General features: G+C 47.7%; 1 protein-coding gene across 1 annotated transcript in view; it reads left to right on the forward strand.

Annotated features, from left to right (window-relative positions):
* The first annotated feature begins 21,175 nt into the window (after positions 1-21,175).
* Positions 21,176-23,282, forward strand: part of BOC (BOC cell adhesion associated, oncogene regulated) — a 54,270-nt gene continuing 52,163 nt past the window's right edge. The window contains exon 1 of the mRNA XM_058825300.1: positions 21,176-21,402. The gene's annotated coding sequence lies outside the window, so the exon portion shown is untranslated. The remainder of the gene's footprint in view (positions 21,403-23,282) is intronic.

Genomic DNA, 23,282 nt, shown 5'->3' on the forward strand with positions numbered 1-23,282 from the left:
TATCCCTTACACCAGCTGAAGTTTCATGGATGTCAGTGGGGCTAGGATTAAGAAGCAACATGTGGCTGGGTGTTGCTAGCCTCCCACACCTCATTTTGAAGGTTGTTTCCAACAGCCTTGTCACAGTATTGTCACAATCCACATAATTGAAAAAACTTAATAATACTTTATTGTTACCTTTGGGCACTGCATCAAAGACTGCGTGCACCTAAACATAATAATCATATTTTGCCTTTGTACCAGATGGCCACTTGGCTGCTAATGTAAACTGGCAGTGGTCCCACTCAGTCCTGGGGAGCAGCAGGGACTCCATGGCAAGAGCCTGGCGCTCAGGCTACATTGCCCACGGGGAGGGACAGCCAAGCCTGGTAACTCTTCTTGCACTGGAGCCTGGGGTTTAATTGCAGTTTCCTTTGGAAAGAAAAGCAGCAGATGAAGTTATAGGTGAAGAAGGAGCAGCTCCTGCCCCCATGGCTGTGGGTCCCTACACGCACGAGTGCGCTGAACTGAAAAGAAGGGGGTTGCACACTGCTGAGAGGAAGGGTAATGGCAAAGCAGGCTGCAGGGCAATTTTCCAAAACTTTTGCTGCACACTTCCCCCCTTCATGGGCCTCACTCTGCAGAGATCTTTCCACACCTCAGGAGCACCATGAGGAAATGTTAGGCTGCTAGTGAGCTGTTGCAGTTGCAATTTACCATCTTCTTGAGTTACCATGGGGTTATTGAATGGAAAATCAGATCCATGCCACAGCTTGCTAGCACATTCCCTCTTCTCAGCCCCAGACTGTTACAATGTCTTCTCCTCAGATCTCTGCAACAGGTAGTGCTGTCGCCAGCTACAGCTGTGCTGAGATCTTACAGTCTGTGTCAAAGTGTCAGCTATGATGGGGTTTGCATTACCTCCTCTACCATCACACTGACAAAATATCATGGAGGTGCCAGAGCCCTCCTGGAGGGGAGCAGGGTCTGTGGGCACTGTCTTGTTAAACACTGGCATCTCAGGTGTTCAGAGAGCAGAACATACAGTGCATGCAGTGACTCCATTGACATTTCCCCCAACTGCTCTTGCCTGTTTGAACCAGTAAAATATCTGGGACTGGGACTTTCTCCTGTGGTGGGAAAGTATAAATCCTTGCAGCTCAAAAGTCGACACAAACCCACTTGATTAAAGTATGTATAGTGGAGTGCACAATGTGTCATGATGGTTGTAACTCCTGATTTTGGGGGAAGGGGGCATTCTGGTTCATGACATTTGAGGAAGCTCTTAAGACGTACAACTCCATTGAAGACTGTGAACAAAATCATGGAAAACAGAGTACAGAGACCTGGAAAAGCTGGACAAAAACATTGCCAGCAGGACCTACCTCTTCTAGTTGAAAGATGACTTTCATATAAAGAATTGCTAGGTGGCCCAACGAAGCACTATGTTTCCATACCAGTATTTACCTCAGAGTATATCACCAATTCATATTATGCTTTTCAATGTGTAAATATTTGCTCCATCGTTCTGTACGCTTGAAGCCCTCATCTACACAAGTGTTACTGTTCAGGGGCCAAGCTGACAATCTTTCCTGATGTTGATCTATGTAGCTTTGAACAGGGAGTGAATATCCCTGGGTACAGGAACAGGGCTAAGAGTATCCTTCAAAAAGTGGGACCCTGAATGATGGGCGTGGATCAACATCAGGGCCCTGGGCCGGTTGCAAGTGGTGCACCAGGTTCTGCAGGAGTAAGGGCTCTTTCCAGAGGGGCTGGGGCCACAGACAGAGCAGGACATGAGTCAGGTCCCACCACCTCATGAACACATACATGGCAGCATGGGCAGGTCCATGCAGACAGTTATGCCTCACGGGAGAATGGGAAACTTGGAAGCAACCCATATTTCACACCATTAAAATTCCCTGTCCTGCGGGCTGCTCTGGCCGGGTTTGGTAGCCACACAGCAGCCCTGCACAGCTGGGTTCATGCCTGGCATTGTTGCCACCGTGGGCAGACAGGCACAGAGGAGGTGAGGGAGCACCAGCACGAGGGACCAGCTCGGGGTGTATCAGTTACATCTTAATTGCAGCTGTCTGGTTGCAAGGAAGAACAGGAAGGGGAGCAGAGAGCTAGCCTTAGCTTTTGTTTCATGCACTGAACTTTTGGGCTCCTCTTTGCTTTCTTCCACCCACCCTCTTTTGCTCAGATACAGCCACCCACATGCTCACATCACACTCACTCATGCTTTCTTGTTTTGTCCTGTCATGGCTCTTCTCCAAGAGCTTGGAGAGTCTCTTGAAAAATAAGGAAAACGGGAGAGGGGGGTTGTGTGGAGGTAAAACACTATGTAGCACATTCCTTCACCTTCCTCCTCCTCTGCGCTGTCTCCTGAGCATCCCTCCCTTTTCCTCAGCAGGTACCTATGGAAAGTGACACTGTCAACAAATCCCCAGCAGGATCAGCCTTTGGTCATGCTCAGGCAGCTGGTTCCCATTAAATGTTTTCAATCGTGGAGAATTCTTTCTCTCTCATCTGAAATATTTTATTATTGCTTTTCCTTTCTTTCAGTTTCCTAAGGAGAAGGGAGGGAATTTGCATGTGTGCATGTAGTGAACTAAAGGAAGGGAACTTAGAACTCAATCTTACCATGCTCATTAACCAGCTGCTGTAGCATTTATTCTTTCTTGCACACACACACTGAAATATTGCTCAGATTTTCAATTCCCCTCTGTCTCAGGTGGGGTCGCCAAGGATGAGAAAGGTGCTGTTTTCTGAGCACGAGCCCCTCCATCTGCTTGGCTGCAACTAAGGCAGGCCAGGATTTAAATTGGGTTGGGTTACCTGCAGTGAGAGGCTGAGAGCTGTGGCATTCCCATTTTGCCCAGATGCCACTGGTTTTGGAGGCTAAGAGGAATTACTTTGCTGAACAGTTTGTCAGCACCCTCTCTCCTGAGCTGCCACACGTAAGACCACTGAGTTTAACACATGTAAGCCTGAGAGCTTGGAGACACAGTCCTGGGAAACACAATGGGGCTGAGAGGTAAAGCTTTCCCAGTGCAAGAGAAGAAATATCTCTCAGTCTTTCCCAGGGCACCCCAGTGTTACCCCTCTGCCTTGCACAGTGATTCTTTTGGCCAGCAAGTTCTCTCATTCATGCCAAGCACAGACAAGTGATTTCAAGCCTGAGGAAGCTACTTGCTAGGTGATTCCTCCTTGCCTGTGATTAATTCCCAGAGCTGTCACTTGTTCCTGTGGAGCTCCTGCATTCTGGGGCCTCCCACAGGGCAGGAGCCACCTCGCTCCACACCTCAGATCCTGCGTGGGGTGGGCCACGTCAGATTGCCAAAGTTTGCCACAGGCTTCCAGCACTGTGGAAACTTCCAGTTTCCATTGGGAGACGCTGAAAGGAGCAGTAGGATCCAACAAAGAGGACTATGGATTTGGGTGGTTAGTAGACAAAGAAGGGCTCCTTAAGAAGAGAAAATTGTATAAGACTGCATAAGCCCGTGGTTTTTCTGAGACTGACTCATGGCCTAAATGGCACAGCTGATCCCAGGGCTTGTTGCAGAGCTGCCTCAGCTCCAAATGACAGAATGGGTTACGTAAATTTTCCCTGGTTGTTGTTCAACCTCTGTTGCTTTTGAAAAGACAAAGAACACATGAAGCCCCCTGCTCTCTAATGAGAAAATGCCTACACTTGGTTTTGTCCTCTGGAATTTCAACTCTTTCCCTATGCTGTTTGTTTCCGCCCTGCTGCCTGGCTGTGGCCTGGTGTGATGCCTGCAATCTTTCTCCTGGGACAAGAGACACGTTTCTCCTCACAGCTCATTAGTAGCAACCTCATATCATCTTCAGCCATCTGAGAAAGTGTCCTCATCTCCTTGCTTGCAACTGGCATGCCAACAAACTCCCTGCAGGGCTGGATGGCAGAGGCTCCTGCAGCTCTCCTGCCTTAACATGGACACATGAGAAACAAATCAATCCCAAGTGCTTCACAGTAGGGAGGTAGTGCTGGAAGGGATTGCCTATTTTACCATGTCTTGGCCCTTGCTATTGTCAGCAATCACATCGTGCAATCTTCCACACAAATGTGAAGATCCAAACAATCCTAATAAGTTTTAAGATTCTCCCACTACCCCAATTAGTAGACTCTTCCAGAACTTGACAGCTCTGAGGCTTAAACCATTCTTCTTATTTCCAGTCTCAAATTATTCCTGGCTGGAGCATGCCCACTTGTTCTAGCGCCAACATTGTTCCAAGGCTTAAATAGCTCTGCTCCCTCCCTCTGCTTATCCCTCTGATGTGTTTACCAAGAACAATCATATCCATTCTCAGTCTGCATTTCACTGGGCAAAATAAATCAACTGTCTCCTGCCTCCCGATATGCACTCTCTTCTCCTGACCATGCTGCTAGCCTTTGTCAGCATCCCCTCTCAACATTTCTCTTTCCAGTGCAAATGGTGAGAAGTGGAAACCATTCTCCATCACCTGTGTTCTAAATAAGGTCCTGCGCAGCACTCCAGTTTTTGAGGGTGTCCCAGTGGCAAAGAAAGCCTGAGTGTGGGGATTATTAGAGGCACAAACTGTTTTTCCCAATGGATTCTGGTTTTGACCCTTGAATGCTAAGTAAAGTAGTGCCTCATGGCAGTATTTTGACACCACTTAGGAGCCAGCAGCCCCACTCTGCACTGAAGCTGTCATGCATGCTCTTGGTAAAGCATGCAAGACTTGCTCCAAGAACTGTAGGGATAAAGTTACTCTTTATCCCTACAGTTATCCCTACTCTTGAGGTGTCACTCTTGAGGTTTTGACTCATTTGGTGGCACTAGCTGTTGAAGTTGGGTCTCTGATTTCCCAGCATAGTGAGGCACCCTGAGCTGCATCACTGGATGGGCTTAGGAGAAGGTTTTGTTATCTGGTTTTCTTACAGTGCAAGAGGTCCACGTAGGTTTCGTCAGTGATGCTTTCCTGCACATTCAGAATTCCTGTGAACATGATATTGAGAGGCCCAAATAAATTACCTGAGTGTGAGTGTGCTTTATTCATAATTTAGTGTGTACCTGATCACTTCATTTCTCACTTATAAAAAGTGTGCCAAGTGCAGATGACAGATTTTTAGGCTAGGATATGCTGCAGTAGAAAGAAACAAATAGGTCTACATTTCAGTTAAGCCAAACCTGGAATTCAGGGAAAAAAAACCCAATCAGTTTTCGCTCTTCTAAGTATGAGAACTCAGCCATGTTCCTAATTTTCCCTTACTGACAGCTGTCCTTCAGTTTCATTCAGTTCTGTTCTGTAGATCTGAAACACCATTTCTTTTATCTTGGTGAAAATCCTGTTTTGACTTTGCTGGGTTCCAAGGTTTCAGCAGATATATTTTGTATAGAAGCAGCACAGCAGAGTGATTTCTCTCTTGATGGATTGACTCCCTGCTTGAGAAAATGTGATTCTGACATAGCACCTGTGGCCCAAACTGATTTGGTTCCTTCTCAGTGCCAGAGAAGTGCTTGTGTTGTACCACAGCACGTTAAAGAGAGGCTGAGGTGTAACAGAGAAAAAATACTCTAAAGCTTAAATGGCTTCTTCCCCCCACTAAAGTATTTTGTTTCTGAAACCAAAGCACAGTAAATCAAGGGGTTCTGCCTTAAATGAACTTCAAGTGCTCTTTATTTTAAAAAAACAACCCCCAAAACAACCAAATCCCCAAGTCCCCAAAAGGAAGAGGAGGAGGAAGAAGATGGGACCTCAGAGAGGATTCATAAATCACGTTGCCATGGACCTGGTTCCTGCCTTCAGCCCACCAGGCAAAGGCAGCACCATAATGGGACTGATGGGCCACGTGTGCAAGCAGGCAGAATGCAGCTGACTTGGAGGAGATGTGCTCTCTCTGGCACATACAGCACATGCTCAGTTCCTGCTGTGGCCTCACTCGGTCCCTCCTGCCAAAAAATAAACAAGCCGGATCAAACCTGCCATGGCCTGGAAGTCTTCAGCTCTCCCTTTATTTTAATGTGGTGCACACGGTCTGGTTTCCCAGCACTTAATGCTTTGGCATAGTGCTGAAAACCTGTTAATTCTCCACTTCTTGGACTGTGGCTTCCCACCTGGTTGTCCAGGGTGTGCCTGGACCCCAGGCAGCAAGAAATTGGAAGGAGGGGAAGAAAAAGGCCAGGCATTTCTCCAAAGCCAAACCTAGCCAAGATTTTCTTGGGGAACTTCTTGCAGAGCTGCCTAGGAAGCCCCAGAAGGGCAGCACCTAAAGTCCAGAACAGCACTGCATGACCCCCATGCCCTGAAGCAAAGCAGCCATGGGCTGAGGCAGCATTTGGACACGCAGAGCCAGCAAGGAGCACTGCGGGCCGTGGGGCTGGGCATGCCCATCCCACATGGACCCAGAGACACATCAGGCTGTGTGCCCATCCCACATGGACCCAGAGACACATCAGGCTGTGTGCCCATCCCACATGGACCCAGAGACACATCAGGCTGTGTGCCCATCCCACATGGACCCAGAGACACATCAGGCTGTGTGCCCATCCCACATGGATCCAGAGGCACATCAGGCTGTGTGCCCATCTCCTGGGGCACAGGCTGCTGCGTGCTGCCACTGCTTTGCCTGCACATCAACTGCAGACGCAGAAGCATGGTCTGCCCCCAAATCCTCCATCCCTAAGTGTCCTCATTCCCATCTAAGCATTTTGAGGGTTCTTTCTCCATTCTCCAAGCAACCAAAAAGTCACAGATGTGAGAGGGTAACAGCTCACGTGTCATCCAGTGGCCATGCCCTCCATCTGGGAACAAGGGAAGTAGGTGGCAGATTGAATTAAAGGCCAGATTTTTCTGTGGTTTCCCCCAAAAATAACTTCTATTGCACTCCTGAAGCCTTAAATGCTTCTGTTATCAGAAATGGCATCAGGATGTTCACAAGGGTTTTCCCAGTGTTCTTTGGTGGACATTCACAACAAGAATATTGGAAAGAAGCTAAATCTAAGTCCTAACTGTTCTGCAACAAGCTGCAGAGCAAGTATACTTTTGTTTCCTGTGCATCTGGGTACTGACCTGACAGTTCCCCATGCACTGATGAGTTCAGAGACAGGCACCCCCCTTGCCTTTGGTCCCCCAGAGGCACAGAAACAGGCTAGTGTGAGTGATTTGGGCATGCCAGCATGGGATATTATATTTTTCTTTCTTTTTTTTTTTCCTTCTTTTCTTTATTTGTCCTTATTTCAGGAGGAAGGAATCACTCTCATTGGGACTGTTTTGTCCTTTGTGTAAGGAAAGGGAAAGACAAATAGGGAATTCCAATGGGTTTTGGTGTAACACCTGGGTGGTGCATTGTGCTTAAAATGGTCTCCAAAAATAACTAGAAGCACAAAAGGGGAAAAATTAATAAGGATAATTAACTGGTTTCCATCTCCAAGTGCTTTGGAGACATGAGCTAATCAGTCTGTAGGCCCATCCAAGCACACACAATGTCTGTAATTAGTTTGCTCTTCTACTTCCTTACCCCTTCCCCCATAAGATTGCCCACCAAGATTCCTATCAGACAGAACAGGTCTCTTTCTGCCCTTTCTGCAGAGGCCTGACAGTCTTGCCTCCTCTTCTCAAAGTACACTGTCTCTCTGTCAGTCTGTCTACTTCCCTCCCCTGCTGGCCATGATCAAATTTCATTAAATGAATCACAGTCTAGTGGAAACTCCCTCCCATCTTTGCCAAGAATTGCAAAGTTGATGAAAATGGGACTCAGAGCCAAAGGCATTTTAGCACAGTGTCTTACCAGTTCCAACCAACTGGATTCCCATTGCAGTTGGTTGCTTCTGGTTGTCCTGTTTCTGCTTTCAGCTTGGCACCTTTCCACCTGGAGCATCTTTCCCAGGATTATCATGATGATTACTTAATGCTGAAATACACCTCCAGGGCCCTCCTGGCAGCTGCAGGCTTCCTTCCACCCCAGCGTTCCCTGGTTTTGGAGGTTTTTTCTTCAGTGAAGGGGACTTGTTGAGACCAAGTGCCCATCTATCCCGATCACTGGTGTGGGTTTATGTCTGGTGCAGTTCTGCTCTTGAACCTTCCTTCCTCTCTGACAACTTCATGGCTCTGCTGGTTCTTCATGCTAGACCTTCATGGTCCAACAGAGCAGGTACCCCCGACTGACAACCACAAGTTGTCTCCTAGGTGGGACCTGGATTCTTTGTGAAACCCGAGGCAATGTTACTTCACTTTTCTCCACCAGTAAAGTGAGTGTAATAAACTCCATTTGGGAAAGACTCTGGATTTAGTGCTGGAGAGGTATCTCAAAATAGACCAGGAACCACTCCCAGTTCTCTGGGGCTCTCTAGCACACAGAAAGGAGATTTCTTCATGCCACCCTTAAGCTAACTCCCAAGGACTTAGCAACAACCTAGTTCTCAGGCCCAGGCTGAAATGCTGAAGCAAAATCTCTTTGTGTTGGTGTCATCCAGAAACAGACCTGTCCTCAGGCAGTTAAGCCTGGTGAGACATTGAGGAATAGTCCCTAGACATTTATGTGTTGATAGGAAGTTTTCCATCCCTGAGGCTCTACAGGGAGGTCCCGGGGCTCCATGCAGGACAGCATGCACAGTTCCCTTTGGGGCTCTCAGAGAGGCTGCAGCCCTGTCTGGCTGCTAGCACAGCCTCCCCAGCCCACAGTGTGGCTCTTGCAAGCTGTACAGGAGCAAAAGAAAACATGTTATACACCATCTCCTTATTCTCCAGCCTTCACATCTCCTTCTTGCCTTTTCTCTTCTGTCTCTTGCTTTTTCCATTTGTGGTACCTACTAGTCTCTTTCCTCTTCAAGCCTCTTTCTTTTCTTATCCTTCCTGCTATCAATCTCCCCAACCCCCTTCCCTCTTTTCTCTCCTCTCCACCTCTGATCCACATCCAATCACTCCAGCTGGCTCCTCTTCTCCTGGAACCCACCAGGGATGTGAGACAGATGCTCTGGATCAACAGAGAGCCACGGCTCAGCCGCAGCCCCCAGCTGGCTCCCAGCTCTCGTGTCCCAGCTTCCCATCAGGAGAGCTCAATCCCTGACCAGTCTGGGAAGTGATAAGGCCCAGGTGTGCCTTGCTGCCCTTCAGCCTTCCCCTAGGAGCAGGGAGCAGTGCCCCAGCACAGGCGTGGGCTCTCTGACAGGAGAAGGCAACATGCCTCTGCCGCCTCCATCCCACACACCACCTCGGGGGACAGCCACAAGCCCTTATCAGTATTCGGACCCTTGCTGTGAGAAGGAGGGATCGTTTTCCTTTCTGGGTCTCCCTGCTCTTCCTCTAGCCCTCCTGCTCTCTCCTTCCCTCTCATCCATTTCCTTTGACACTGGTCCCAGGCCCTCTGCCAAGTCTCAGATCCATTAGCGAGGTGCCTTGCTGACTGAAGCACAAATCAGGACGGATCCGGGTGCAATTAGCAGCTTCTAGCACCTCATCTGGAAGGCATTAGCTTGGCGTTTGGGGGAGGGGGTTATGGGTTGGGAGGAGAAGAGGGAATGGATATAGATGCCAAACAGAATAAATAAGCTATTTCTACCACTCCTAGGAACAACCATCAAACATCCAACAGCAATGCATGAGCACGTGCAATAACCATCTGTGGGGGACACGGTTACTGTACCAAGCTGGTGTGACCCGTAGACCTTCCCTCCTCGAGGATGTGGTTATCATATCCAGAAGGTACCGAGATGGCATGAAGGTATGCACTTAGCCACAGCTTGTGGGTGATATCCCTCCTGGTTTTCCCTCACAAACAAAGGCTTGTGATTATGGTATCTGTAAGTGGACTTGATCTACTTTGCCTTTCATCTGGCTCCCAGATCATGAAAATAACACAATAATGTAGTGTCTGTCTTATGTGTGAAGAGCCAAGATAGGCTACCAGGTATTAGTTATCATGGCCTGTTTGTGTGGTCAACACAGTCCCCAGATAAAATAGTTCTCATCAAGATTCTGTACAAAATATATTTGCCTCTGTTTTTTTCACCCAGCATTATAGATATCTTTTAGGAAAACCTTGGCATTGCTCTCTGCAAAGACCCAAGGCATCCCCTGCTCTCTTGCCAGCTTGCTCCAGGTTACAGCTTGGGTGCATGGATGCACAGGAGGCTGTGACTCTTAAGTAATCTCAGTCCCAAACAACAGGACAGAATAAACATACTCAAAGTGCGGCCAGAAAGGTCCTGCTCTTTCACAGGCACAACAATACTGTCACACAACATGTCTCTGAGGGATTCCAGTATTACTGACCATTAGAAAAGGTGACTGTCAGAATGAGAGAAACAAAGCCAGCCTGTTCATTACCTTCACTTTTCCTTTCTGATGGATCTCAGTTTGGGGGAGAAGGCAGGGTGGGAGTGGGGCACTTGGGGGCTGTCCTGGATCCCTCTGTGGTGACTGAGCAGTCTGCTGGGACATAGGACCCTGAGGGAGACAGGGCTGCTGGCAGCAGGTGGCTGGCATGAAACAGTGTGTGTTGAACTGGGAGCATTCCAGGGGAAAACCAAACACCGATCCCAGTCAGCTCTTGCATGGGAACTCCTCAGCCAGCAAAGCAAGGGGGCTGGCTTTTATTTATTCATCTGTGTATGATGCCCATGCCCACATGCCAGGTCCCCCTTGCCAGAGCACGCACAGGCCATTCCACTGCCCGGGACCACCTGCTGATGGCCAGGGGCTGGGGAAGCCAAGGCTTCCTCTGAGCCAGTGATCTCATGTTATTTCTGTGCAGGCAGCAGCTGGAAGTAGCTGGAAACATCTCTAACAGTAATTTTTCCTACACCGGCTGTTGCCAGACGATGGTCTGTGAGGCTCTGCTAGTTAATGAGCTCCTGGAAAGTGAGCTGCACCTGGGCACCAGGGCCAGTCATGTCCTGAAGATTTCCAGTCCTGAAACTGTGGTAACATAGGTGGGGGAGTGCCTTGTTGAGGGCTGATGAAATTTGTTGGTTCAAAGAGTTGGGCACATGTTATTACCTTCTCTGTTCTCTGCTGGTTACCCCGGTAGGTACAAGGTAAAGGTGGTGATGGTTTATTCTACCAAGAGAATGGGGACCAGCAACAGATGATGCTGGGTTAAGTTGGAAGGACAGTAGCTGGAAGGATCATGTGAGTGTTCTCTCTGGTTTTTGTACAAAGAGGCAAAATTGCAAGGCATGAGAGAAAGCCTGCGCATCCTCCCGCCCCATCTATGCTTCTTCCTTGCAAGCTGTGGCCAAAGTCAGGGATGGAAGAAACATGGCATTCATCCTTTCAGCATCCTTGTTCACTGACCCAGTGTGACAAGAAGGCAGCCCAGTGGTACTTGGTGTTTCTCAAAGAGCAGATGCACAATGCTTGGAGGACAGTGTACAACAGCATGGGGGAGCCTCCTCTGGGTGACAAACACTGCACTAGATGGGAGAGAGGCAGAAAGGGGCAGCGGATGTGCAATAAAGGGTGTGAGTGCAAGGGTGTTGGGAAGTGCATCCGTGCCAGTGCCCTGGAGGTGCCACATGAGCAAGTGTCTGCCCCCCCTCTGGCTGTGAGTAACTGTGCCTTGCCTCCACCCTTGGAGGCAGAGGAGGACAGCCGTGCACGCTCTGCCGGTGGCTGCCTGCACGTCCTCTCTTGTTTTCCTGGCTGAGGCAGAGGGAGAAGGCCTGGTTTCGGTTAAGCCTCGGTCACACAAAGATGCCTTTCCTATTACTCTTTTGTTTTTCCTTCTAAGCAATGTTCCCATTTAACTCTTACAACTCTCCCCTGTAAGTGTAGCCTGCCCTGGCTGAGGGCTGGCCCAGGTCAGAGATAACTCAGGAAAGGAGTTGTTGGGCTGTGGGGCTGAAAACCCTCAGCCCTGCCGAGAAGCTTTGGGAACCTCAGCGTGTAAGAAGGATAACACTGTTGAGATCTAGGAGGCCAGGATGAAGAAACTCCAGTGGTGTAGTGCTGAGCATGGTAGAAATACCTAAAGAGTCAGTCATGGCATTATCATGACTGAATTTGGCACCAAACTTCAAATCCACAGAGGGGGAGTGGGGGAGGCGGAAAAGAAAACATGCAAAGGCCTTTTCAAAACTCAAGACCACAAGAAAAAACTTCCTATAAACAAATCAAATGGAAATATTTTTTTAGTTCTATAAACATTTCCCCTTGAAGCGTACAACCCAAATATTGCATCACTGTGCTAAGACATAAACAAATCTTGCAGTGAAAGAGATGCACACCAACAATAGACTGGTCTGTTTGCCTTGTACGGGCTGCGAGAAGTGCAAAAAACAAACAAACAGGGCAAAGAGTGACAAGAAAAAGAGAGATGTCTTAGGAGTACTTGTCTGAATATTCAAGGGAGAGAAGAATCACACACCCCACCCCCCAAATCCCACTGAGCTTCAAAGAGGGAATTAATCTCCTTCAGGGTCCTTAGAAAATCACAACTCTGGCAGGTTAAGGACACCAGCCAAACGTGTCTTTCAAAAGCAAGGTAGCTTCTGATTTTCCCCAAATATATTATTTTTAAAAATATATATTCTTTGACATCAATATCTCTTGGTTAAAGATGTATTTATTTTTGGAGTGAGTATAATGATGGTATCAAGGACTAAACTGGCGAAGCTGTCCTGTGTTTTACACCAATGTTGTATTTCCTATACAAGGAGCCAAGCCACCTATCTATTGGAAGACTTGCTCTGAGAAGTAGTTGGCAGCACTTCAGCAGGAGGCAGGGGTCTGGGTCTGGCTTTCAGTTGGCAAAAGTCTTTAGAGGCACTCTAGAAAGAAGAATTTGGTGCCAGATTAGAAAATGTGAAGTACCCCACAAGAAACACACCTCTAAGGAACAGCAGCAAAAGGTGATTTTGCTCTATCAGAACTGCCATTTGCCCTACCTCATGTGTTGGTACCTCTATCTGGCTCTATCTCCTCCATTTCTCCCATTTTTGGGATGCAGTATGACCAACCCTGTAGACATCATACCTCTGAAAGCACAAAGAGATTTGTCTCCAGCCTCTTCTCTTGCTCTTGTGCCAGGGAGAGCACTGTCCCTGTGTGGGAAAGGAGAGTGGACAAGGACATGCTGAGTGGCAGTGGCAGTGAGGGACATGGTGTATTCACCATGGCATAACCACACTCAGCAATTTTTGTGCTTCCTGGTGTCGTGTATTTTGAGTCGTATTTTGTCCCAGTACCGTGCTGGGACAACTATTTGGCTCATATCTCAGACACTGTAAGAGCTGCCTGGGACCTACTGGCTTGGTCCCTCTCATCATGAGACACAGGCAAGGAGCTGCACAAGACACTGGGATGGGAGGGAATTTCATTCTTGTTCCAGCTCACACAGGAGACACTGTAGAAAGGGCGACCAAAAAAAGCTGCTTAGCAGTTCAGTCTCATGGGAAAGTTTCACTACCAAAAAGCTAGTATAAATTGAAACCTCTTGGGCAGATGAACTGGCTCTGTATTCAGCTGAGATGAAACAGAAACAGGGTTATCCATGGCTCTTTGGCTAGGATCATACTGTAACAAGTAGGCACAACTATGGTTTCTCTGGTGGCTTCATGTCCTCCTTCCATGAGCCCTCCTGGTGTTGAGCCATGCTGAGCTCACATTGAGCCACGCAACCCTGCCTGAGCTGCCTGCAGCACTGCAGGGAACAGCAAACCTTCTGAGACCATTTGATCTCCCTAAGCTCTTGAGAAAACCTTCTCCATGCATGCTTTCTTTGGTCTTGAGAAAATGACTTCAGGTGCTGGTGTGAGAGCTGATTTATGAGGGGAGGCTGACAGAATAAAGGGCCTCACACACTTCTCATGTTACATTGCATCTAGCTGGTGTGAATTCAGAGACATTTACACTCAGCTAGCTGAGGGAGAATTGGGCCCAGACCCAGTTTATCTGTCTGACAACAGAGAGGATTAAAGACCTGCAAATGCTAAGCAGGGGTGGTCCAAAAATATTAGAATCAGAAGTAATGGAAAGAAGTATACAACAGTAAAATTTAAATTGTAGAGAAAAGATTACAGCTGACATCCATTCCCTAAGCCAAGTGTTCTGCCTTCCACAAGATGCTTCTAGGTATGGCTTACATCAGTCAGAAAGGGGGATTAAATGGGCTTTGGGTTAGCATGGTCTGGCACACAGCAGGCAGACTAGAATGGGAGTATTTTGAGCACTGGTGTCTTGCAAGACTTCAGAAGGCAGTCTGCAAGTGGATTACAGCATCCTTCTCCAAATTCCCACCCATACAGTCATGCCTCATGCAATATCTAACACATGCAGTCAAATGAAAGGGTGACAAATAAAAGCAGCTGGTAGAAATGAAAAATGAAGAATTTCAAAGCTTTGCCTGATTTTTATTTGCCTATAACCACTGGCTGCTGCATTGTATCACGCCACAAAAGAATGTGTGGATTTCTTTTTTCCTCCCTGAAAGGTTAGTTTGTTATTTGGATTAAAAAAGGACCAGAAACACTAAGTTATATAACTTTTAAAAGTTCACCTAACCCTTGTTCTCAGAGGCTGTAAATTCCTAAGCACCATGGCCTTGGTATCAACCATGATTCTAAGAGAATCCTAAAGTTTCAAAGAAAACTCCTAAAGTTTTGAAGAAACTCCTAAAGTTTCAAAGAAATGATTGGTAGGTGCTCTCCTATCCTGGTCTTAAAAATGCAGTAGAAGTGTATTTGTGCACAGCCTAATGAAAAGACAGGGCATATATGCCCAGAGGCACAAAGCTGTAAGACCATCTCTCTCTTTTTGCCTTTGCCTGAGTCTCCAGATTGCAGTAGGGTGATGGCATTCAGTGGACACCATACACAAGAAGAGAGGAGAGTATGAAGAGGATACTGCAGATAGGCGATGCGTAGCCTGGCTGACCAAAAGGAGAGGGACTCATAATCACTCAAACATCTGTGAGTGTCTGCAAGGCTTAACACCAGAGAGTTGAAGGTACTGAGGAAGATGATATTAAAGGGTCATATGAAAAATAAGGAACAAATAATGGGAAAGTACAGCTTGGTAAAATAACACTGTTTTGAGAGACATGTTCTCCAAGTCAGACAGGAGCAGTCTCCTTCAGGCTCCCCTAGCAGGGCTAGCCACTGGGGCAGAGCAGGGGAAGGTAGGTTTAAGGAGAGTGACACCTCTGACATTGGAAGTTAGGACTGTCCTTTGGTCAGACGGTCAGCTGGGCAGAGAGAGGTTATCCCAGGATGCATCCTCACAACCTAGAGGCTTGCATCAGCCCTCCTCTGACTTCATGAGCTCTTGGATGACTCCAGAAAGCACCAGCTCACACCTGGGACTGGGGGCTTCCCCACGGACTGCGCCCACAGTGGGACCTGCCAGTGGTGCAAGGCTTCCCCGCGCTCCCTTCAGTGCCTGGCTGTCTCCAGGCCCTGGCTGCCAGGCTGGGATGTGGGTTAGCAGATTTTTTCCACGCTGTTTCTCTGGGATCCCTGACAGAGCCCATCAGAGCTGCCTTTTATCAGCACTGCACGCCTTAGTGAGCCTGTCATGACTCACACACAATGTGCTCTGTGCCGGATTAATCTGGCTGGCTTTCATGCTCAGGATGTGGGCGACGGACTGGGGGGCGGGGGGAGATGTTGGGGGGCACAGGGACAGATGCAGGGCTAGAGGGGGCCTGGGAGACTGAGGAACCCCAGCCTTTTCACTTCCTGACGTTAAGGACTTATTTGAGGGCTGCTGCAGAGCACAGGGTGAGCACAAGCCTTAAGCAATGAAAAAGAAAGATGGAAAGGCAACAGGTGTGTGGGAAAGTGGTAAGGGAAGAGAGATTATAGGTGAACAATAGGTGAATAAATGGACAACAACAAAGAGAGAATGTGATGTAAAGGGAGATCTGTGTGCCTTGAAAGGTAAGCTCCCTTGCTGACAGACATGACAGGTAGCTATTTCCTGCAGATATAATTATCCAGGGACTACACTCAACCTAAAGGGATCTTTTCAGTCTTCAGCATTAACCTGGAACACCTTTAAGATGCCTTCTCATCTTCACTGTTGTTGTCTGTAAACTTGCACCAACCTACTACAGATTAGGGAATCATAAAAAGTGTGAAAACCTAAACCAGCGGAGTCTGTACTGATGAGAATAGGATTCCCATCAACTACTGTAGTACCAGGTCTCCCTGCATAGTCTCCACAGAGAAAACGAATCTCACATGAGAAGAAAAAAACCTGCTTTTTCCAACACACTTCTACAAAGCTAGAAATGGATACCGGGGGAAAGGATCAGTCAAAGCCAACTAAGCCAACTCCACTAAAACATCTCACACTCTGCCATGATTTCCAGCTAAATGGGTTGCACACACACTAAAAAAAAACCCCAAACTGATTCTTAAAGAGCTGGTAATGCCGCAACTTTATTACATATATATAATTTGAATGCATATGCTAAAACATTATATACATCTTTCCTCTAATTTGAGATTCATAACACTCACTTGAAATGATTCATTCTATCTAATGCTTTTCACCCATGAAAGTTCTATTTGCAGCACCTACTGCCGAAGTTCCTACCTCCACTTGGAAAGGTGAACTACTTTATAGCACCCCATCCTGTCTATCCACTGTACATGCATTCAAAAGTTTCCAAATAATTTCCTGCTCAAGGATGACAATAAGCTTGCCTGCCACTGAAATATCAGTGTCTCTGGATAAAATACAACACCTATTTAACAGCACAGAGCAACATTGTCACTGCAAAACATGACATACATGGTCTTGGTTTTACATCCTGTCCATCAGGGGAGCATTTCTTATCATTCTGAGATGGATTTTGGCAGTGAACCAAAAGGCAGGAGGGCATGTCCTACATCTTTCTGCACACAGCAGGTTCATCATGGTTCTCTTGTGTTCAGTCTCAGGACTTCCCACAGCCAGCACTGGCAGTGAGGTGTGTGGTCATGATCACAAAAGTGGTTATATTGGCTTTCACTGCAAGAGAAGTCTTAAACTGTAAAAGAGGAGTTGCTAAGTTCTGAGGAAGGAAAGCAGGATTCTAGAGGGGTGGGGGGAAAGGCTGTTTATTTAGGGCATTGTCTGATCTTACTGAAGCAAACAGTTTTACCAATTGCCTTTGATAATTTCTCATTAACAAAGCATTTTCTTAAAGACCCCGTCCTCCACTCAAAATATTCCGTTGTAAAACATTTGCCAAACACAAGAGGATCTCTCTGACTGCTGATCCTTGAACATTTTAAGACAAGGAAACAAATGGACCTGAACCAAATCTCCTCATAGACTTGGGAGCCCACTAACTCTCCAAGTATTTCCTATTAATGACCTGACTACAAACAGAATAGTAGTTCTTTACAACATCCCCTGTGGGTATGTGGCATAGAACAGGCACAGCTGTACCCATATATAACACATTTTAAACCAATATATAATATGCTTTATACCAATATATGTATCACTGCAAGAAAAGAGAGTGATACCTTTGTGGGGCTGTGTTTCTTTTGTATTGTTTTTATTATGTTGGAAGCAGGGACAGTACTAATAAAACTACCTTGCTGCCAACCCCTCTCTCAGAGGGAGAAGCTAGCACTGGTTCACTGCGATTTTATTTCAAAATACATATGTTATCCCTTGTGTGTGCTTGTGTTGATGCATGAGGGGTAACGTATATATTCTGAAATAAAAGAAACACCAGTGAACATATGATATATCTGTCTGACATCAGGATTAGCTTGTCACAACCAAGTCTATGTCCCTGAATTGGACCCTAGTGGTAAAACTAAACTGACATCAAGTTGGTTTAGTTTACACCAGCAGAGATTTCCTAATATAGGCAGGCATATCTCTTGTCCTTTCATCCCACCCCCCTCTTTAATTTGTCTAAGTTCTGATGGCTGAATCACTTCCCCCTTTGTTTCTCTGATTTCTTTCTTAATCTTCTGATCCTGAAAGATGCTTAGTTCCTGAATCCCTATACAAATACACTTTCTAAGCTTCTCACCAGCCAAACAAGGTTTTATTTGTTTATTTAATTTGACATGCTGTAGAGAAATGATCCCGTTTCCTATGGATTATCAAAGTAACAAATAGCTTTACAAGAGGGTAAACAAAGTAAAACTCATGCTGAAACTCCTTTGAACAGGGGGCTTCCCATTCACAACCCTGCATCATGTGAGTCTTTCCCCTCTCCTCTACACATTACACAAGATGACTTTCTGGTCACTTTGGACCATGGCCACTCCTGGAACTGAGCTAGTCATCAATTCCTCATCCATCCTTCCACAAACTTATCTTGAATTTATCACAACATGGCCAGACAGCTTTGAACTCACTCTATGATGGAGCATTTTATTCATCTTGCCTTTGCCTCACAGTGCAATTCACCCCATCAAGTTTTCATTTTTGCAAAAATGCAGAGCTGGAGGAACCTGGTGGTGAGCCTGGGAGGCTCCGTGGAGGCAGGCATACCATGGTGATTTTTACTGGCAGTTTTGCCTAACTCAGGCGGCAGACATGGTACGCCTAAAGCAGCACTCTGCAACACACCTCCTGCAATGCACATTTCTGGAGAAAAATAGACAAAACAACACAACTCAGGTTTGAATCTAGGCTAAAATTCCAAAGGACTCAGAGTCAGAGCGGCTGAAGAGCAGCTCCCAGGGCAGCAAACCCCAGCAGTGTGCAGCTGACATTTTTTCAGGGCACTTAGGGTTGGTGGCTAGGGACTGGCTGGCTTCCCCCACCCCCAACATCCCTTTCTGTTTATTACTCCTGCTGTAATTGGGAGGCATGTGTGGATGAATTAAACATAGCAGGACAGATGAGAAAACTCTCCCTTTTAGCTGGCTGAATGAGCAAATTTAACTGAGCCTGTTACCCACTGAGTATCACGCCGACATGCCAGGGTCCGGTTTCCTTTGAGCTCGCCCTTTCATGCGGAGTCCCTCTGTGCCCCCTGCCTTGCTCCTCACAATATCAAACAGCTGGAGTTTCAGCAGCCCCAAGGAGAAGCCTTTGCATCCGACAGCAGCAGCAGTGGGAATTTTGTCTGGGATCAGAGAGGGACAGGGCCAATATGGGCAAATTGGTAGCCAAGGATCAGGGCGCTCTGGCATCTCCAGAAGGAAATGGGACACCTCTACCCCCCAGCCATGGGCTGTGCTTGGTCAGTGCCCAGAGTAAAAGTTTCCTTATGCCTGAGGAACTGGGGTTAATGAGGGGGTTTTGGTTTTCACACTACTTTGAGCTGCAGACAGGCCAGGGGCATCCAGAAGTCAGTGCTGGCAGTGAGTTTGAAACAAATGCCTAGAGCAGGCACTCCCAGCAGAGCAGCAACAGAGCTTCCTGAGAGCAGGACTGCCACTGCCTTGTCCAGGGATGCCAAGGGGATGTGGCTGCACAAACCAGCACCCTGCTGTGTCCCAAGGCATTTCTTTTGGGAGGCAGATGAGAAAAACAGTATATGAAGGGCACTGCTGCATCCATCTATTCCCTCAGCCCCAGGGATAAACAGGGAATGTAATCCTGCAGGGCTGCAATCTTTCATTTCATACTGTTTAACAAACCCTGGGGCACTTCTTTGCACATGGTAGCTCTAATTCTGCTCCCTCACCTTTTTCTTCCTACCTCTGTAAGCCTAAAACTACTCAGGGCTAATTCAATTCCTGCTTTAATTTAGGAGAGTTTATGACTGCTTTAAATTAGGAAACCAGCATTTTTCAGACAAGGCAGGTGCTAGAGGTCTTAGCACTTGTAAAAATTAGGCCACTTAGTGAGGTGTCTACATATGGATTTAGCACCTGAGGAGTGTGTTACTGAGCAATATAAGGAAAAAACTTGGAACCTTGGAAACAATACTTTAAAAGATAATTAGAGAGCAAAGTTAACATTTCAGAGGAAGGAAGTTTGTGTTCAACCTAAGTCTTTGTGTTCAACCTCATAAGCTTACCCACTGAAATGAAATTTGAAGAAGCCACCTTCACACACTCCCTTGGAACACAAAAAATCCTTCAGAAAAATCAGTTTTAATCTTTTCAGTACCCGTGCAATAAACCAAGGAAGTAAGAACCCCAAATATAAATAGAAAAAATATTAAATCCTTTGCATCATTCTTATGAGAAATGAGTAAGGTGGGAGATCAGAACTCTTCTAAAGTGCCACTAACCAAGAATAACACTGAAACTCAATGATGACATGATTAAAAACTTCAACTCTTTCACCTTCTTCTTTGAAGACTGAAAGACTTCACATTTAGAAACTACAGATCATGTTTGCCATCTGTGTTCTTCTGTACATGGCAAAAACATGAGAAACCTATCCTGACCTTTCAGTGACAGATTTGTTTCAAGATAATCTTTACTGAAGGGCCTTGAAAGACCAAAGATTTCCCTGCACCTCTGGGTGAACTTAAGTTTTGGGGCATAAGTTCACTCTTTGGTGCAGGGAGATGCAGTGAGGAGGAAGTGATGGGGTTTAATCTCAGGGAGCGGTGGCACTGCTTTTCCTGAAAATTTGTATCCGAGACACTTTCTGTAACAGCAAGCACCTGCTAGGAAGGGATGGCTGGAAGAAAAGCCCTTTTCATCCTTTTGGTATTTATTACAGGCGATGACCGCCGAGGATGGGGCGCCCATGAGGGGCGGCCGGGGGGCTCCGTGAGGCGCCGGCGCCGCTGCAGCGGGCGCTGCCAGCCCGGGAGCCCCGCGGCCGGGCCCCGCAGCCCTCGCCCCGCGCCCCGGGCCGGCGGGGCCGCCTCCCCCGCCCACAACAAACTGTTCGTCCCAACTTCGCCGCTTCCGCTGGCCCGGGAGCGTGGGGCGGCGGGAAGGGCCCTGGGGGCACGCGGCTCCCGGTTCGCGGTGCTGGGGGGACGGGGATGGTGCTGGAGGGGAACGGGGCCCGGCCGCTGCCCAGCTTCGGGGAAGGGGCTTTGCTTGGAGTTTTCTCCCTTCTCTGGCTCCTCCTCTTCTTCCCTCCTCCTCAGGGGGAGGGGAAGGAGGGAGGCTCTTGGGGCAGGAGTAGCCAGAGCAGGGAATTGTTTGGGAGTTCAGTCATCCAAAAGCCGTCTCCCGTATGGAGGGTCTGGCTTCCCGCATCCCGGCGCCTCTTCCCTCCTCCTCCTCCTCCTTCTCCTCCTCCTCCTCCCGCCGCGCCTGAGCTCAGCGCGGCCCCCCATCCCCAGCGCCAACCAGCAGAAAAAGCACAACCACCACCCTCAAACCAAGGGCCCCCTCACTTTCCCCTTCCCCCCAAAACAGGCTTTCCCCCCTCTTTTTCTCTCTCGCTCCTTTTTTTTTTCCTTTCTGTGTGTGTGTGCGTGCGTGTGTGTGTGTGTGTAGTGAATTCCCCGCAGATCCGGCCTGGAAGTTCCCAGCTCCTGGAGTTAAGCCTCTTTGTTGCTTCCCTTCGTTTGGGGCATCTTTGTGTTTCCCCCCGCCTGCTCCACTGGAGACCGCGGTGAGTGAAAGAGAAGGGGGCCCGGGCCTGGTGGCCCTGGCGAGGGGCTTGGGAGGACGCACGGTGGTGGCGGGCGATGGGGCACAGGGCTTTCACCCCATCCATCTTCAGGCAGCGGCAGAGTTTGGGAAGTTGGTGTGGAGATGTAAGGAAGGGGGTCTGCCCAGGGATGTAGGATACGTGACAAGGGAGTAGTGGAGACCCGCTGGCCCCCACCGGGCGCTTGTTTTGGCGCAGGCAGGTGAGATGTGGGGGCTCGGATGTTTCCCTCCAGCTCTTCCTCGTCGGCGGCTCGGCCAGAACTAATGGAGGGCCCAGGGCACGTACACCCTCCCGGGCTCCCTGGAACTTCCCCGGCAGCCTGGTCCACGACCTTGCCCCGTCCTCGCTGCCGGCTGGGCGAGGAGGCACGGTGAGCAGTGAGGGAGAAGGAGAAGCTGTGCAAAGTAAGGCGCAGATCCATCCTCCATTGCTCCAACTCTTGTCAAAAGCTGCTGGGAGTTTACAGACAAGAGCTGTCTCTGGCAGATGCGAAGGCATTTCGATTTGTGCTCTGTGAAGGGGCTGTTGCTGCAGCAGAGAAAAGCGGGAGTGGGTACTCTGTTAGAATTTTTGTCCTCTTCCGTGACCGTAGAGTTCTTAACGCTGGTGCAAGGATGAGGAGTGATTTGGGTCAGGGGAAGTAATTTTCTGCCCAGCAGTGGGATGTTGTGGGTTTTGTGCACGCGTGCCTCCTTGCTTGGACTGCAACTTTGGCAGATTGTCTGGATGGTGCCTGTAAATAGAAAACGTGTTGGGGAGAAAGTGAGATGCTCAATTTGTAGCTATGTCCAAACAAGACTTTTTCAAGTGCTCTGGAGATACTTTGGAAAATAATAGACTTTAACCAGTACCCTCAACTGGCAGAAGGTACTTAATACAAATCTGTGTTTGGGCATTTCCCCAACTGATTCTGGTACCCCAGGTGTTATTTCACTGGCATTGTGTGAAAGGCAGTTCACATCTATTAAAGATGGTCTTTTTTGTCCTTGCTTGTTTTAAAGAAACTCTCTTGACCTCTCTGCAGCATTATGTGAGTGGGATAACAGGAATCCATACACACACTCAGAGACCAGCATGTAATTCCCAGCATGTCTTAAATGTTTTTCTTGGTGCCCAATTCTCTTAATTTCTACATCTCTACATTTCTACAATTTCAGTTGTTGCCGGAGTGTCTTTTTGATATGTCCATTTGCAATCTGCTAAAATCTGTTACAATTTCTTTTCCCATTGGCCAAAAAGCTACCATGGAAAATATTAGAAGAATGTGGGCGTTTTGTAAGTAGAATTTTATCTTAGTATGTTTTGAAACTAACTGACTTAGTGTGCCTGCGATTAAGAGGAGGGTTCCTCCATATTTATGCCTATGTACTTATATGGTAGACACTTTGAATTAATGGATTGAATATTGAGGTTCGTGTCGTGGGGAAGGATTTCAGCAGAAACACATCATGGGTTTTCAGTGAAGATTCGTTCTGTTTATTTAAGTGACCTAAAGAAATGAAGGTGAAATAAATTCCTATGCTGCTAGGAGTCATGTGGGGATCTTCTGAAGTAAGTAGGACAATTAGGAAGGGCTGTGAGCTTCCTGCTGGGTGCATGATATTCTCTTACAAGAAATGAATGGAGTTTTGTTCCAGGTCCTTTTCTTAATTCTCCCCTTCAGATACAGGGACTCATCCTGCATATACCAAGCAGAAGAGGTCCCAGTAGGTGTTTACTGTGAGGGTTGAAGTCAGACACAGTGCAGTCCTCCCTGCTTCCTGCTGGGGAATGTGAGGCAGGTTCATATGAGCAGTGCACAGAGGTTCTGTGCAGCTGGGAAAGGCAGGGTCAGTTTT

The sequence above is a fragment of the Ammospiza caudacuta genome, chromosome 2 (assembly GCF_027887145.1).
Source record: "Ammospiza caudacuta isolate bAmmCau1 chromosome 2, bAmmCau1.pri, whole genome shotgun sequence".
Lineage (NCBI taxonomy): Eukaryota > Metazoa > Chordata > Aves > Passeriformes > Passerellidae > Ammospiza > Ammospiza caudacuta.